Source organism: Felis catus, chromosome C2 (assembly GCF_018350175.1).
Source record: "Felis catus isolate Fca126 chromosome C2, F.catus_Fca126_mat1.0, whole genome shotgun sequence".
In the NCBI taxonomy this organism is placed as follows: domain Eukaryota; kingdom Metazoa; phylum Chordata; class Mammalia; order Carnivora; family Felidae; genus Felis; species Felis catus.
The window spans coordinates 109,538,446-109,554,770 of record NC_058376.1 but is presented as its reverse complement, the minus strand read 5'-3'; the positions used below and the strand labels follow the sequence as shown (position 1 = coordinate 109,554,770).

Sequence of the window (16,325 nt, the reverse complement as noted above, 5' to 3'; positions counted from 1 at the left end):
TGCTTCTGGGCCTAAAATAACATTTTTTCTTTTTTTTTTTTTTACTGCCAAAGGTAAGCATTGGAAAAACTGTGTATTTATGGATAATATATCAAGAAAGTCTTAAGGGTAGAATATTGCCAACAATCTGCCACTTTAGGATAGTGCAAATAGATTAAACTAGTGTCCCAAACCCAAGCAACAACCGTCGGGCAGAATCCTTCCTATCCCACTCAGACTCCTGCACATTGTAAGGATCAACAACTAGAACACCAAGGTGCCCAAAGGAAGCTTTCAACAATTTGGGACACACCTGAGTGAGAATAAAGTCAGTTCCAAGGTTTTGTCATTTGGGACAAGTGACATGATAGTTCATGTCAATTCTAGGACCAAATGGATGAACAAGATTCAGAAAATATGAGTTTGAGTAGCTTACCAGCTGGAAAAATCATTTGATCCCTGAGTTTTGATTTCTTCATCTATAAAAAGATAACAATAATTTTTGTAGGGTTCCTGTGAAGATTAAATTGAATAAATTTTTTGCCTACTGTAAGGCACTATATAGGAGATGATGTTGATGATGATAAAAAGCAGTAAAGAAAAAGATGTTCACAAATAGGGCAAATGATTCAAACCACGCCAAAGTCTCTAGAGAATTCTGCCATCTTTGCTGAGAATCTTCGTTGTATTTTTCTCTGCCAAAATTGGAGGTTTTCTGCTCCTGTTCTGTTTTTCTTTGAACAACAGTTCTCATAACTTCTAGGTGATGGCTTGAAGTTCAAGCACAGAAATGGGAGTCGTGGATGAAAGAACTTTGAGAGTGCTGTGGTTTCACATCACAATTGGGGTGGTCCCAGGAAAACAGCCCTCTGAACATGACAGTCTCTACTCCTAGTAGGAAAGGGAGAAACTGAAGTCAGGCTCTGGGCTCCTGGTAAAATTGTAGCCAGCAATGGCTTTGCAGCTTCTTAACTGTCTTCTGACTCTACTTATTTGGGTCTGTTCCAGAATATTCAGGTGCCATCTTAGAGCCTCATCTCAGCAAATGTGAGGACAAGTCCGATGAGTTTATTATTGAGCAGCTGTTGTAGGGGTAGGTCAAGGAAGCTTAACCCTCTTTTCTAGGTCCAGCAACAGAAATCTAGCCCCTCTCACTCTTGAAGGAAATATTTTGCAGCCTTAGAAATTGCATAACCCCCACCTGTCCCAGAAGCTGCCAATGATCACTCTCAGGACTTTTGCTATGGCTTCTGATGGCCTTTTCTTCAAATTTTTCTTCCTTGGTCCTTCAAGGTTTCGCTCTCTTTGTCCCCTTACATCTGCTGCTAGGTCTGTGAAAATACACAAACCGTAGTGTGCTGATTTTTTAGCAGACCCAGTAGCCTCATAAAAAAAAAAGAAAGAAAGAAAGAAAAAGAAAAAGAAGGAATCAGAAAACGATTCATATGTATAATAAAGAACTCTTGTAATTTTTCCATTTGCTCTGCTTAATTACTAAAACTTAAACATTTAAAGATTTTGTCAACCAGTCTATTGGTATGTCAACAATCACAAAACAAATGTTCACAGAGTACAAAGCATTTTACTAAATGAGAATCATTATTGAAAACAGTCAGTCTCCTCTGCCAAACATTTTAGAATCCCTAAAGTACTTACAATAATTAAAACTCCCACTAGATTTCAATTTGCAAAGGGTATTTTATAAAACTACTGTGCTGTCCATGTCAATTTTTAAAAATATTTTTCATTAAGATTATAAATTGACAAGCTCAGTGCCGAAAAAAAAAAGGTTTAAATACAGATAAACACAGAGATCATCCATAGTCTTACCACCAAAAGTTAACCCCTCAAATAAATTTGCTCTATTTCTCTCCTATCCATATTATTTTTCAGTTGTGCCTATATTATGTATACAGTTTTCTAGTCCATTTTTTCATTAATGAGCATTTGCATTCATCAGGAAACATTTATATAGAGAGTTTTAATAAATGTCTATTAAATAAAAAAGTAACCAGCGCAGCTGGGTGGCTCAGTCAGTTAATTGCCCTGCTCTTGGTTTCAGCCCAGATCATTATCTCATGGTTTGTGAGTTTGAGCTCCTTGTCGGGCTCTGTGCTGGTAGCATGGAACCTGCTGGGGATTCTCTCTCTCCCTAGCTCTCTGCCCCTCCCCCCCTTTCTCAAAACAAATAACTAAACTTTAAAAAAATAAATAAAAGTAAAAAATAAAAAGTAACCAATGGTACCTTAGTAAATGAAACAATAGACATTCATTAAAATTCTATTTAAGAAAAATTTTCTAATTAATTATATATTTAAATATATACTTTATATGTTAATATATTTAATGTATTTTAATGTATAAATGTATAAACATAAATTTAATGTATAAAGATATATACATCTTTACTATATATTTTATACATTAACTATATATATTTCATATGTATTTAATATTATATTTACTAGTACATTGATATATATTAATATTATAAGTGAAAGGTTCATGTAGATGTGCCTTTATGTTCTTTGAAATAATTGATGTTGTGAATATTTCTATACCTAAGTTTGTCTGCATCTTGGATTATTTCCTTAGGATATATTTCCCAAGTGGAAATATTAGATCAAATCATTAGAACTTTTTTTGTGTGTTATAGTTATTTTGGGATCTTGATACAGGGGACTATAGCAAATTTTAAATCCTAAGCCAATTTCACGTCAGTCTTCATTGAAGTCATGAAAGAAAATGAATTCTTTTTAGTAATAATAATGTACTTAGCATTTTACCTGAGCTCTTCTAAATCTATTTTACACTGTATCTCATTTAATGCTCCCAACAACCCTGACAGGTAGACTCTATTTAAAATACTATTTAACAGAATATGATAGAGGTCCACAGAGTTTAAATAAGTGGCCCAAGGTCACAGGTAGGGATGGTCAGATTCAGCATTTGAACCCATGCAACCTGACTCCAGGACCTTGATGCTTCACTGCTACCTGCCCACTAATAAGATAGAAATTCTTTAGCTCCTAGGACAGAAAAGAAAAGTAGCAAAACTTCCTCCTATAGAATGTTATCTTACTGTTCATTTTCTCTTTCCTTCCACTAAAGAGAATGATCTAACTTGGGTGCCGGCAGGGTGGAATAAAAGCCATCGCGGGGCACACTGGCCAGAGAGGCTGAGTTAGGATGTTGCTGAAAGCAGTGGATGTTCTGAGAAGGAAATTTCCAGTGAAAACCACAGAGGGGTGTGGTAGAAACTCCATTCAGATATTCAGACATTGATGTCGCTAATGTATCAACTCAATACACAGGCGACAAAGAGACAAATTTGGTTTGGAAGGAGTGTGGGAACCATAAAGTAAGAGCTAGGTAGGAAAAGCTCATCTATTGACTGTAAATGCCCTAGGAAAGGACATGTGTCTTTTCCTATATTTATACCCCAGCCAGCACTCAGCACACTTCCTGGAATTTAGAAGCCCTCCATGGCTGAATGAAAATACACTATGCTGCTTACCAGAGAGACGCTGAGGTCAACCCTCCAATGGAAGACAAGGGAAACAGTCCTGTTTAGATATGACCAGTATGAGATCAAAGGACTGGGTTTGTAGAAAGATATTTTACCTATAGGATGAGTGAGTGAAAGGTAAACTCCTACCCAGATTGAAGAAACAAAGGCCTAAATAAAAGAGATAATTTCCTATTTTAGAGATGTAAGAAAAAATGCATTAGAATTTAGTAAGTCATTACATGAAAACAGGAGGCTAATAGAATTTCTACCCTGCCCTTGAATTGAAGACTTTAACACAGGAAAATGTTTTGGTTCTGTTTATGAATTCAGATGTTTTAAGCAGAACTATGTTAACATTTAACGTTTTTATTTAAGAAAAGTTTCTTGAGCAGATTGTCATTAAAATAGAAGGCAAGGAAATGACAACAAGAGGGTAAGGGAAAGGCCAAGGTAAGGGAGATAGAACCCTGAGAATGCTTAAGCCAAGGCAGGCCTGGGGTTCTAAAGAAGAGTTATTCATGTAGTTATTTAACTTCTTGTGATTTATGCAATTTTAATATATTACACTAGATGTAATTTTTACAGATTGGAATTTTTGACTTGATCATTTGATATCATATCATTTACACTTGGTGACTATGGCTTTTACGCTGCTTTGGCCCATAAATCTTAATATGGGACCATAAGTCACTAAATTTTAAATGATGCTGATAAGATCACAATGATGATGGAGACCTTTTTCCATATCCATCTGCTTATCTCACAATTGATTCAAAGTTCACTTGCAAACATTTGACAATTTTATATGCCTGTTATTCTCAGAGGTTATTTTGCTTTTTTTATTTTTGTTTTGCTTCTTAAGTTTTTATTTTAATTCCATTTAGCTAACATATGGTGTTATATTGGTTTCAGGTATAAAATATAGTGATTCAACCATTCCATACATTACCCTGTGCTTATCACGACAATGTGTGGCATAGAGTTTACTTAAAATAAATTAAAAAAAAATTAAGTGCACTCCTTAATCCCCTTCACCTATTTCATCTATTTCCCCACCCCCCCCCCTCCCTTCTGGTAACTATCAATGTGTTCTCTGTAATTAAAAGTCTGTTTCTTGATCTCTCACTCTCTGTTTTCCTTTGCTCATTTGTTCTCTTAAATTCCACATATGAGTGAGATCATATGATATTTGTCTTTCTCTGAATTATTTATTTCACTTATCATTATACTCTCTATCCATGTCATTGCAAATGACAAGATTTCATGCTTTTTCATGGCCGTATAATGTTCCATTGTGTAAATACACCTCTTCTTCTTTATCCATTCATCAATCAATGGACATTTAGGATGCTCCCATATCTTGGCTATCATAAGTAATGTTGCTATAAACATAGGGGTTCATGTATCCCTATGAATTAGAATTTTTGTATTCTTTGGATAAATATCTAGTATCACAATTACTGGATCATAGGGTAGTTCTATTTTTAACTTTTTGAAGAATCTTCATACTGTTTTTCACAGTGTCTGCACCAGTTTGCATTCCTACCAATAGTGCACTAGTGTTCCTTTTTCTCCACATCATTACTAACACCTGTTACTTCTTGTGTTGTTAATTTTAACCATTCCGACAGGTATGTGGTGATATCTCATTGTAGTTTTGATTTCCTTTCCCTGATGGTAAGTGATGATGAACAACTTTTCATGTGTCTATGGGCCATCTGTGTGTATTCTGTGGAGGAATGTCTGTTCATGTCTTTACCCATTTTTGTTGGATTATTTGGTTTTGGGGTTTTGAGTTTTATAAGTTCTTTATATATTTTGGATACTAACCCATTATCAGATATGTCATTTGCAAATATCTTTTCTAATTCCATATGTTGCCTTTTAGTTTTGTTGATTGTTTCCTTCTCTGTGTAGAGTTGTTTTTTTTTTATTTTAATGTAGCCCCAATAGTTTATTTTTGCTTTTGTTTCTCCTGCCTTAGAAGACATATCCATAAAAAAAGTTATTATGGCTCATGTCAAAGAAGTTATTGCCTATGTTCTGTCCTAGAAGTTTTATGGTTTCAGGTCTCACATTTAGGTCTTTAATCCATTTTGACTTTATTTTTGTGTATGGTGTAAGAAAGTGGTCTAGTTTCTTTCTTTTGCATGTTGCTATCCAGTTTTCCCAGCATCATTTGTTAAAGAGACTGTCTTTTTCCTACTGGATATTTTTTCCTGCTTCATTGAAATTAATTGTCCACATTGTTGTGGATTTATTTCTGGGTTTTCTATTCTGTTCCACTGATCTATGTGTCTGTTTTTGTGCCGGTACCATACTGTCTTGATAGTGATAGCTTTGTGATATGGATTGAAATTCAGACTTGTGATGCCTCCAGCTTTGAGTTTGTTTTTCAAGATAGCTTGGGCTATTTGGAGTCTTTTGTGATTCTGTACAAATTTTAGGATTGTTTGTTCTAGTTCTGTGAAAAGTGCTGTGGCATTTTGATAGGAATTTCATTAAATGTGTAGATTGCTTTGGGTAGCATAGACATTTTAATATTATTTGTTCCTCTAATCAATGAGCATGGAATGTCTTTCCATTTCTTTGTGTTGTCTTCAATTTCTTTCATCAGTGTTTTATAGCTTTCTGAGTGTAGATCTTTCACCTCTTTGGTTGGGTTTGTTCCTAGGTATCTTATTATTTTTGGTGCAAATGTAAATAGAATTGATCCCTTGATCTCTCTTTCTGCTGCTCCATTATTGGTGTATAGAAATTCAACCAATTTCTGTACATTGACCCTGTACCCTGCAACTTTACTGAATTTGTTCATCAGTTCTAGCAGTTTTTTGGGTGAGTGTTTTCGGATTTCTATAGCATCATGTCATCTGCTAACAGTGAAGTTTTCCTTTTTCCTTGCCAATTTATTCCTTTTATTCCTTTTTGTTGTCTGATTGCTATGGCTAGGATTTCCAGTACTATGCTGAATAGAAGTGATAAGAGTGGACATCATTGTCTCGTTCCTGACCTTAGAGGAAAAATTCTGTTTTTCCCTATTAAAGATTCTTCCCAGAGTTTAAATAAGTATTCGGAATCTTGCTGTATTTATTAGGGGCAGTGTTAGCTGGTAAAGAATATAACCTTTAAGACCTGGATTCCAGTCCCATCTCTGCCAATTACTGGTTGTGTGACCTGGAGTTAAGTTAACTGAGTTTCAGAGTTCTCACTAGAAAGTGGAGAAAATAATGTCTATTTAAAAGGGCTGTTGTAAGACATAAATGGCATGATATATATACGAAGAATTTAGCACAGTGTCTGGTACTTGGTGAGCAACAAATAAATAGTAGCTGTTGCTGACCCTAATTCAACTCTTCAGGATTTGCAAAATGGACCATAACTATTACAAGAACAGGATTCCTCATGAGACTCCCATAACTTCCTGGATATGGGTAGGCCAGAAATTCTCTGGGAACTGTTGAAACGTTTGCTTCCAGATCTGATGAATTCCAGGGCTTGCGAAAAATGCAGAAGTGAAAACCATTAACTAGCATCTGCAAAAATCATTATATATGAATGGGTGAAGATTTCATGTCCATTCTCATTGGGTCTCAACCATATTTCAGCTCCTGGTGTGTAGTTTTTGCATTTATTTTGTCCTTTTGCTTCAGGCTTTCTTCAGTTCTTCTGTTTATGTCAATGAGTTCCCTGTGGCCTCATGAGCAAAGTTGAGGATGAAGACTTGATTATGAAAGGAAAAATAGAACTTCAATTAGGAAAAGCCATTGTATGACTTCACAGGTAAAAGGAAATGTGTGGCCCAGTAGTGAATTCTCCGTTTTCCTATTTGTTTGTGATTACTTGGGTTTTGAAAGCTGGAAAGGATACCCTGTACATTCCTGTACATTGTTCCTTCAGCTCTAAAATAAACACATGATTCTCATTACAAGAAAAAAATTTCTAACTATGTATGGAAACGGATGTTAACTACACTTACTGTGACCATTTTACAATATATACAAGTATCAAGTTATTTTGTTGTACACCTGAAACTAATATATGTTACATGTCAAGTATATCTCAATTTTAAAAATAAATTGGGGCACCTGGGTAGCCCAGGTGGTTAAGCGTCTGACTTCAGCTCAGGTCATGATCTCATGGTTTGTGGGTTTGAGCCCTGTGTCAGGCTCTGTGCAGACAGCTCAGAGCCTGGAGACTGCTTTGGATTCTGTGTCTCCCTCTCTCTCTACCCCTCCCCCGCTTATACTCTGTCTCTTTTTGACTCTCAGAAATAAATAAAATGTTTAAAAAATTTAATAAAAGTGAATTAAAAATAAAATTAACACATTAAAGAAAATTCAAATATATAAAACTTGCTCCAACAGGCCCTCAGTATGGGATATGATAATGTGCATGAAGCCAATGGGCAGAATTTGTGGGAAAATTTCACTACTAGTTAATAAAAAAACAAGGCCTGCGTTTACACATGTGATAATTTGAAGCCTAAGGTTGAGGTGAATACTTTTTATAAGTGAAACTCACAGTTGTACAATGGAATTAATTTACCAAAATACTTTTGTCGATTTAAAATAGGCAAGAGGTGGGGCACCTGGGTGGTTCAGTCAGTTGAGCGTCCAACTTCAGCTCAGGTCATGATCTCACAGCTCGTGAGTTCGAGCCCCGCATCGGACTCTGTACTGAGCTCAGAGCCTGGAGCTTGCTCTGGACTCTGTGTCTCCCTCTCTCTCTGCCCCTAACATACTCGCATTCTGTCTCTGTCTCTCTCAAAAATAAATAAACATTAAAAAAAAATTTTTTTTAATAGTCAAGAGGTTAGCTATGTTAAAAAAAAAAAAGCCAAGAGACATAGACAAAGCCATCAACCTCCTTTCTTGAAGTACACATTAACTTTATAGCATGGGCCTTATTTCTTACCTGTAATTTAATAAACTAGGATAGTAATAAAAAAATAGTTAAAGGGAAGAGCTATAATACATTAGCTAGTAGTTTTTAAAAATTAAGTAAACTGAAAGAAGATACTACCACATACAAAGATAAAATAAGAAACCAGAATAAAATAAAGAAGATGGAGTGAAAACAAAAGTTATGAAAGAAAACTAAAGGCAATGCGTACGTTAATAAAAAAAATAGATTGCGGCACCTGGGTGGCTCGGTCAGTTAAACTTCCATCTTTGGCTCAGGTCATGATCTTGAGGTCTGTGAGTTCAAAGTCCACTTTGGGCTCTGTGCTGACAGCTCAGAGCGCTGAGCCTGCTTCAGATTCTGTGTTTCCCTCTCTCTCTGCTCCTCCCCACTCACACTCTATCTCCCTTTCTCAAAAATACGTAAACATTAAAAAAAAAACAACTAGATTTTAAAAACTGTATAAATTAATAAGAAAAGACAAAATATATTTGAATGATTAAACTGAAGGGGTAAAGGATGTAAATAAAAATGGTGTTAAGATATAATCAGGAATTTAATAGAATAGGTATTAGGAGAACATAAACCAAACAGGGGTGTGTGTCTGTGTGTCTGTGTATTTTATGTTTGTTACATTAAAATGATACCAATTCAAAAGCTATTGCAGTCATATTAAGTCAATTACTGTTCCCAAAGTGAAAAGGCCACGAAGTTCAGCATTTTGCCTCTTTTTTACCCTTCTGTGCATGGAATTATTTCATGGGTCCGATGGCCCATCGGTCCCGTGGCCAAAGAACTGAGGGGCTGCCAGAGGACACCCAGGCTGCTCCTCTGTGCTTCCCTTAACTGTCCCCTGTCACTGTTGTCCTGACCAAGAGACACCTTCATCAGGGGAAAACACTCCTCAGTGAGTGTGGAGCCAAGAATTCCATTGTTTCATAACATGCATAATACTAGAAAGTATTATGCTAAGCAAAATAAGCCAGCCAGAGAAAGATAAATACCATATGATTTCACTCACTTGTGGAATTTAAGAAACAAAACAAATAAACACAAGGGGGAAAAAAGAGGGAAACCAAGAAACAAACTCTTAACTATAGAGAACACACTGATGGTCACCAGAGGGGAAGTGGGTGGGGGATGGGTTAAATAGGTGATGGGGATTAAGGAGCACGCTTGTAAGGAACACGGGATATTGCAAGGAACTGTTGAGTCACTAAATTCTACATCTGAAACTAATACTACATTTCATGTTAACTAGCTGGAATTTAAATAAAAACTTAAAAAAAAATTCCATTGCTTCCGCCCCACCCAGTAGGGACAAGCATATTATGAGGTGTGATTGATTTTACACCATTTTGGCAGCAGAAGTCAGTCATTACATTGATAAGGAAATTCATTATCCAGATTCTATTTCACGTGATTTGGCCAAACCTTTCCTGCCTAATCATAGTCTAAGCTATATTTTCCCCCAAATAATGAGGATGCAAAGCCTTTGGAAAATGTTTACCTGTCAGTTACTGATGATCAGACTTAAAATGTTGAAAGCTGATTAGATATGGTTCTTTTAACTGTACTTTGGAAGTCAGGATTAGCATCAAATAGCTCATTAATTACTGTAAAAATATCAATATTATCATTGGTTAAAAACAGCTCTAATGTAATATTGTATTGTAAGTATTTGTAGTTTTATTATAAAATCAACTGTGTATTCGTATTCTTCACCGTGAAAATGTCTCATTACATTATAACTCTAATCCCAAATTATTGTTTTGATTTAATGTCTTTTTGCGTTCTTTTATAATTTTAAATGTTTCATATTTTTAACTGAATGAACATGAAGAGATACTTTAATTTGTAAAGCTCTAATTACATATCACTATTTTAATGTGTTTTCTTTATCAGACACCTCAACATTCTTTCCACATCTGAAACAGCTCACCTTAAACTACTTATCTAGATAGCTTTCAATCTTCTACAGTCTCCGGGATGTAATCAGTCAGTAGGGAGGATGCCTCCCTACCTTTTTATTTTTCCTCTAGATATTATAATGTTACTGGCCTCCCTTTAAAAATATTGCATAGTTTGGTTTGGAAGAAAATGATATCATTTGTAGCTATTACTGGAAAAGTTTGTCATCACCTCAGTAATATTCCTCCTGGTTATTTCATATCTTGGCAGTGGTATGCCCTTCAGAAAACATAATAAAGTAATGGAATTGAACTCTCCCCAAGTATTCCTTAAGAACTTTTTTTGTCCTGAAAACCTTCTTCCTTAGATTTTTGCTTATTAGTTCAAAAGCCCATTCTTGCCTATATCCTGTCAGAGATGCACAAAAAAATGCTTTCATAGTACAAATGTATTTCAAGATATTCATTGGTGTGGCAGAGATATTTAAGGGTCTCACCGAAAAACCCCCATCAGCTAATGTTCCCCAGTAGGATGACCCTGTAGAAATCACTAGAATACATAATGTTGGAGAAATTTACAGTCTATCAACAGGATGCATTGGACATTGAGCCATAAACTAGGTGCTGACCTGATTCAGAGTGAGAAAAGGTAGAATCCCATAACGGTCACTCCCAAGAAACAGTTTGAGGAAAAAACACAACCTCTTTGTAAAGAACCTAATATTTCTATAACTAGAGTTTTCCTTCCTGAACTTGTAGGAGAAAAAAAAGTTTGTGATATTTAAAGAGAGTCTCTCTAGTATATCCTGACATTGCAGAATTTTATTTTATTTTATTAATGCTATTTATTTATTTTGAGAGAAGAGAGTGTGACCAGGGAAACGGCAGAGAGAGAGGGAGAGAGAGAATCCCCAGCAGGCTCTGCACTAACAGTGCAGAGCCCAACAGCCTGACGCGGGTCTCAATCTCGCGAACTGATCCATGAGATCATGACCTGAGCCAGAATCAAGAGTCAGACGTTTGACTGAGCCACCCAGGCACCCCCTAACATTGCAGAATTTTAAAATGTATTCTAGTAGCTCCATAGATGCTGCTCTTTCTTAACAAAACTATGATTTCTTTTTTCTTTCTTTTTTTTAACTAACTGTTCTGGCACATAGAATGAGTATACAAAATTTAAGTCAAGCTACAAGGAATTAATTCAAAGTACGTTAAGAAAATATAAAACTGAATGTAAAGCCATATAATACAGATTTGCATAGCATTTACTATGAGTCAGCCACTGCTCTCGACACTTCGTATATTTTAGCATGTTTAATCTTCCCAAAAAGACTGTGAGATGTACCATAAATTCCATTTTTCAGATGTAGAAACCCAAATGCAGAAATCAGCTTACAGTCACAGAGAACAATTATTTCATCCCAGGGAATCTGGTTCCAGAGCTGCTCTTGTAAGCACTAAGCTACAGTGTCTCTTAATTACCTCACAAATCTCCACTTGGAGCTAGAACAAGACATTTCTTGTATCAATACTGATTTCACTAGATCTACCAATAAGAACAAGGAGAACAAGGAGAACTTGGGATGGGAAAGAAGACAGCAAACAAAGATGCCGTACTATCAAAATGAAAAGATGCCAAATAAAATCAAAATATGATCTGAAACGTGTGATTAGGAACTAAATATCTAAACAGAACAGAAAAACAATACCCAGCAAAATATTAAAATGTAATTCTTAGGGGAAAAATATCACTGGAGGAAAAAAAATGGCTTTAGCTTTCTGATGAAGGCCTTGAAGTCAGAGTCCTTACGCTGCATGCAGAAAATAAATTTACCAGAATGCCAACTGATGTGCTCTGTTTAAAGATAAAATTTAAATATTTGACTCAGGTCTTCATCACACAGACTCAATATCATTCAGTCATTAGAGATATGTGTGCCCTAGCAAAGACATGATTTTCTAGCACATGAAATACATTCTAACAATAATATGCTTTTAAATATATTAAGTTGGCAATGATACAAGCAAAATAATTCTCATGTCTACTCAGTGTATCTCTATGTCCAGTGCTGTCATTTTCAGCTGCAAAGCTCATTATAATAACTTGCTTTTATTCATGTAGCATGAGGTATTCTACTGAACATTGCTTTAGTCAAAATGTTGAACGAATATATTTTTAAAAATCAACATATGAAGACCATCTCACTCTATCTTGGTAGATTGATTCTTGTCTAATCAATACACATGAGAATAGCTTCAAAGTCACGAATCCAGCTCCTCCAAAACGGCCAATGAACACAGTAGGTATTTGACCAATATTTCTTACATGAATGAATAAATATATGCATCTTGCCACATAAGCAAAAAAGCAGAGTGTGTTTCTTTGAATATGATGACATAGAAACTTGAGTTTCTCTTTCAACTTGCTATTTCAGGGTAGCAGAATATGTCACCCCAAAATATGCCACTCTGTCATAAAGATTATTTTGAGCGGAAGGCAGTTGACAAGAAGCAGATATAAGAAAAGCTCTCTGTCCTTCCCCATCTGCCTAAAACCAGAACAGAAATTTGTAGAGGTGCCCTCTCCTTGTCATGTACATGTTCATCATCTTCTGTTTGTTTTTCTCTTGTTAATCTGTCTTCTATCAGTTTTATTTGCTGGGCCTTGGACAGTGAATCTAAGATAGGTAAAAGGAAAAAAGTTTTTCTTTCCTATATTGGTAAAGTGAGGTATAAAAACACAGGGCAGAAATCACATCAGGACCATAAAATAAACCATAATAAAATAAAATTCAATTAAAAAGACCAATCATTTATAAGAAATCAGTGTTTCTTAGTTAAGAAATTGAGTTGATAAAAACACATAATGAGTTGCTATTGCTGACACTCAACCTCTTGAACCAGGCTAAGACCCCTCAAATTGTGCTCAACTCAGAAGCAATGAAAGCACGTTGATTCAGGGGAGGAGATAAATTAGAACTGTTGAAAACTCTATTCCTGGGACACCTGGGTATCTTAGTCGATTAAGTGTCCAACTCTTGATTTCAGCTCAGATCATGTGTCTCATGGTCTGTGAGATTGAACCTGCATTGGGATTCTCTCTCTCTCTCTCAAAATAAATAAATAAACATAGAAGAAAGGAAGAAAGAAAGGAAGAAAGAAAGAAAAGAAAGAAAGAAAGAAAAGAAAACTCTATTTCTCAAATATCTTTTTGTTTCTAAAATCATGGGGCACTGGAATTGTACCTTCAATGGATTGGGGTCACAGACCTTCCGCCTATAGTGGAGAGTAAAGCAAGGCAGAGAAGAGAGGGTAGAAGCCAGAGGACAGAGTATGTTCTGGATGCCCAGAGTGGCGGGCAGCTGGCTAGTCAAGACGAATGGGGATGTGTGGGAACTTTTGAGGTTGTCACCATTACCTGAGGGACACTATTGTTATTTTTATGCTAAATGTTCTGCTGTGTGTGAAACAGCCCAGTATAATGAAAACTAATCTACCCAAAATGCCAATAGTGCTTCAGTTGAGACTAGACCAGGGAGCCTAAGTCATTAATTGAAATGTTACACAAAGGATAAAAGTGTAAAATGGATAAGAACAAAATCACATGACAATGAAATGATAACATTTTGGTGGAATGTCCATAAAAATCCCAAAGAAAACAGGAGGTTCACTATCACCCATTTTTATTTAATGTTGTTCCTGAAATTCTGACTATGCCCAATGATAGGAAACAAACAAATTCCTTAAAAACTGTTAGAAATAATTAACCTATTAAAATGCCTTGATACAGAATATATACTCAGCTAATAATAGCCCCATACACTCATAATAATAGGAAAATCAGATGACAATATAATTTACAATAATAATAAAAATATAAAATGCTTGTGTATAGCCTTGATTAGAAAAGTAGGATTTGAAGAAGATATCAAAGAGAAAATTTAAATGATAGGAGACATCATTGTTCAGGTTGGAAAAATAAACAACTGGAAAGTCATGTGTTCTTTATCAAATAATTTATTGGTTTATTGCAGTTCCAATCTATAGTCTTTTCTTCCTTTCTTTCTGCCTTATTTCCTTCCTTTCTTTCTTTTCTCCTTCTCCTTCTCCTTCTCCTTCTCCTTCTCCTTCTCCTTCTCCTTCATCTACTCTACAAAATTATTGCTGTACACAGCTGGGAAAATAGGTAGAAAACTGTTCTACAATGAAGAATTTGAATTTATCTGATCTTTGTCTCTGGTTCCTAGGAAGGAGCTGTAAATCCCTTGGAATTTCCTGAGTGATAAAAATGTCTTTGTTATTCATGGTGGACCCATGACTACACCTGAGTTATGCAAATGAGGTGACTCATGGAGGGTCCCTAGTTAACATCAGGATGGGAGCTGGTCTTGAAGGGAAGACCAACCACATGATTAGAGAGTTGAGGCTTCCAGCGAGCCACCTGATACCAACTCCATCTGCTGACCTCTGAGAAAGAGAGGAGTGGTCAATGATCCAATCAACCATTCCTACCAAATGAAAACCCAGTAAAAACTCTGGACATCTGAAGCTTGGGGAAACCTCCCTAGTTGGTTATCATACATTGATGTGTCAAGAGAGTGACATGTTCTAAGGACATGGAAGCTTCACATTTAGGACCCTCCCAGACCTTGCCCAATGCACTGCTCCCTTTGGCTGATCCTCATTTGTATCCTTTGTAATAAAACTGTAATCGTAAGTATGGTGCTTGACTGAGTTCTGTGAGTCATTCTGTTGAATTATTGAAACTGGGGGGAGGGAGGGGTGGCGGTTGAGGGAACTCACAAATTTGGTCACCCAGAAGTGTGGGTAACCTGAGAACCTGGGAGCCTGTGCCTGGCATGTGAAGTAAGGAGAGAACTGGAGAACTATGTCCTTAACTTTGGAAGTCCATACTAACTCTGGGTAGCCAGTGTCAGAATCGAATTGCAAAAACAATAGCAAAATAAAATTTTCAGTTCAGACAGCAAAAATCAACTCTATCCTTATATAGGGAAGAATCTATTATTGTCCCATTGATCTGCCTGGTTATTCTAAAAGATTTTATTCCACACTGGGTGTTATATGTAAGTGATGAATCACTGGGTTCTACTCCTGAAGCCAAGACTACACTGTATGTTAACTAACTTGAGAATGAAAAAAAAAAATGTGGTATATACGTACAATAGAATATTATTCAGCTGTAAAAAGGAATGACATCTTGCCATTTGCAACAATATGAATTGAGCTAGAGAGTATTATGCTAAGTGAAATAAGTCAGAGAAAGACAGATATCACATCATGTCATTCATCGGTGGAATTTAAGAAGCAAAACAAATGAGCAAAGGTAAAGAAGAGAGAGAGACAAACGAAGAAATAGACTCTTAACTATAGAGAACACACTGATGGTTACCAGAGGAGAGGTGGTGGGAGTTGGGTGAAATAGGGGATAAGGATTACAGAGTAAACTTTCTGTGATGAAAATAAAATAAAATAAAATGATTAAATAATGAAACAACAACAACAACAACAACAACAACAACAAAGACTTTATTTCAGAGAAGGAATTCCGAACCAATATTCTCCCTGTGGAAGACAATTCATGATCTCTCATGACTCGCACTCCTGTATGCAGATTGCCTTGGTTCTGGAGTATCATGGATATTTGTATAGCAAATAACCTTGGAAGATAAAGATAGTATTTCCCAGCACATTGCCTATTATATAAGGCTTCTCTAAGCTCAAGATTTTTCCCTGACAATGTAACCCACTACATGTGCAGTATCACCTGACGTTTTTCATGTTATCTTGTGGGAATTGGGGCTCAGAGAACTGACACAAAATAATTTTGATACTCTGGCTTCTGATACTACTGTAATAAAATCTTTTCTCTCAGACCTAGGAGTCTTGCGTCTTCTACTAGCACTTAATGAAATTGTAACAGATGAATTTTTTTAGTTCGCAGGGAGGGTAAAATCTCTGACCCTTCATTGCTCTTTACACCTTAGTCTTCTTGTACCTGCCTT

General features: G+C 36.0%; 1 long non-coding RNA gene across 3 annotated transcripts in view; it reads left to right on the top strand.

Annotated features, from left to right (window-relative positions):
• LOC111562286 overlaps positions 1-15,036 on the top strand; it is a 437,724-nt gene extending 422,688 nt beyond the window's left edge. For all 3 annotated transcript variants that reach the window (XR_006585378.1, XR_006585376.1, XR_006585377.1), the window contains 2 exons: positions 7,141-7,270; positions 14,550-15,036. This is a non-coding gene — a long non-coding RNA (uncharacterized LOC111562286). The remainder of the gene's footprint in view (positions 1-7,140; positions 7,271-14,549) is intronic.
• Positions 15,037-16,325: the final 1,289 nt, after the last annotated feature.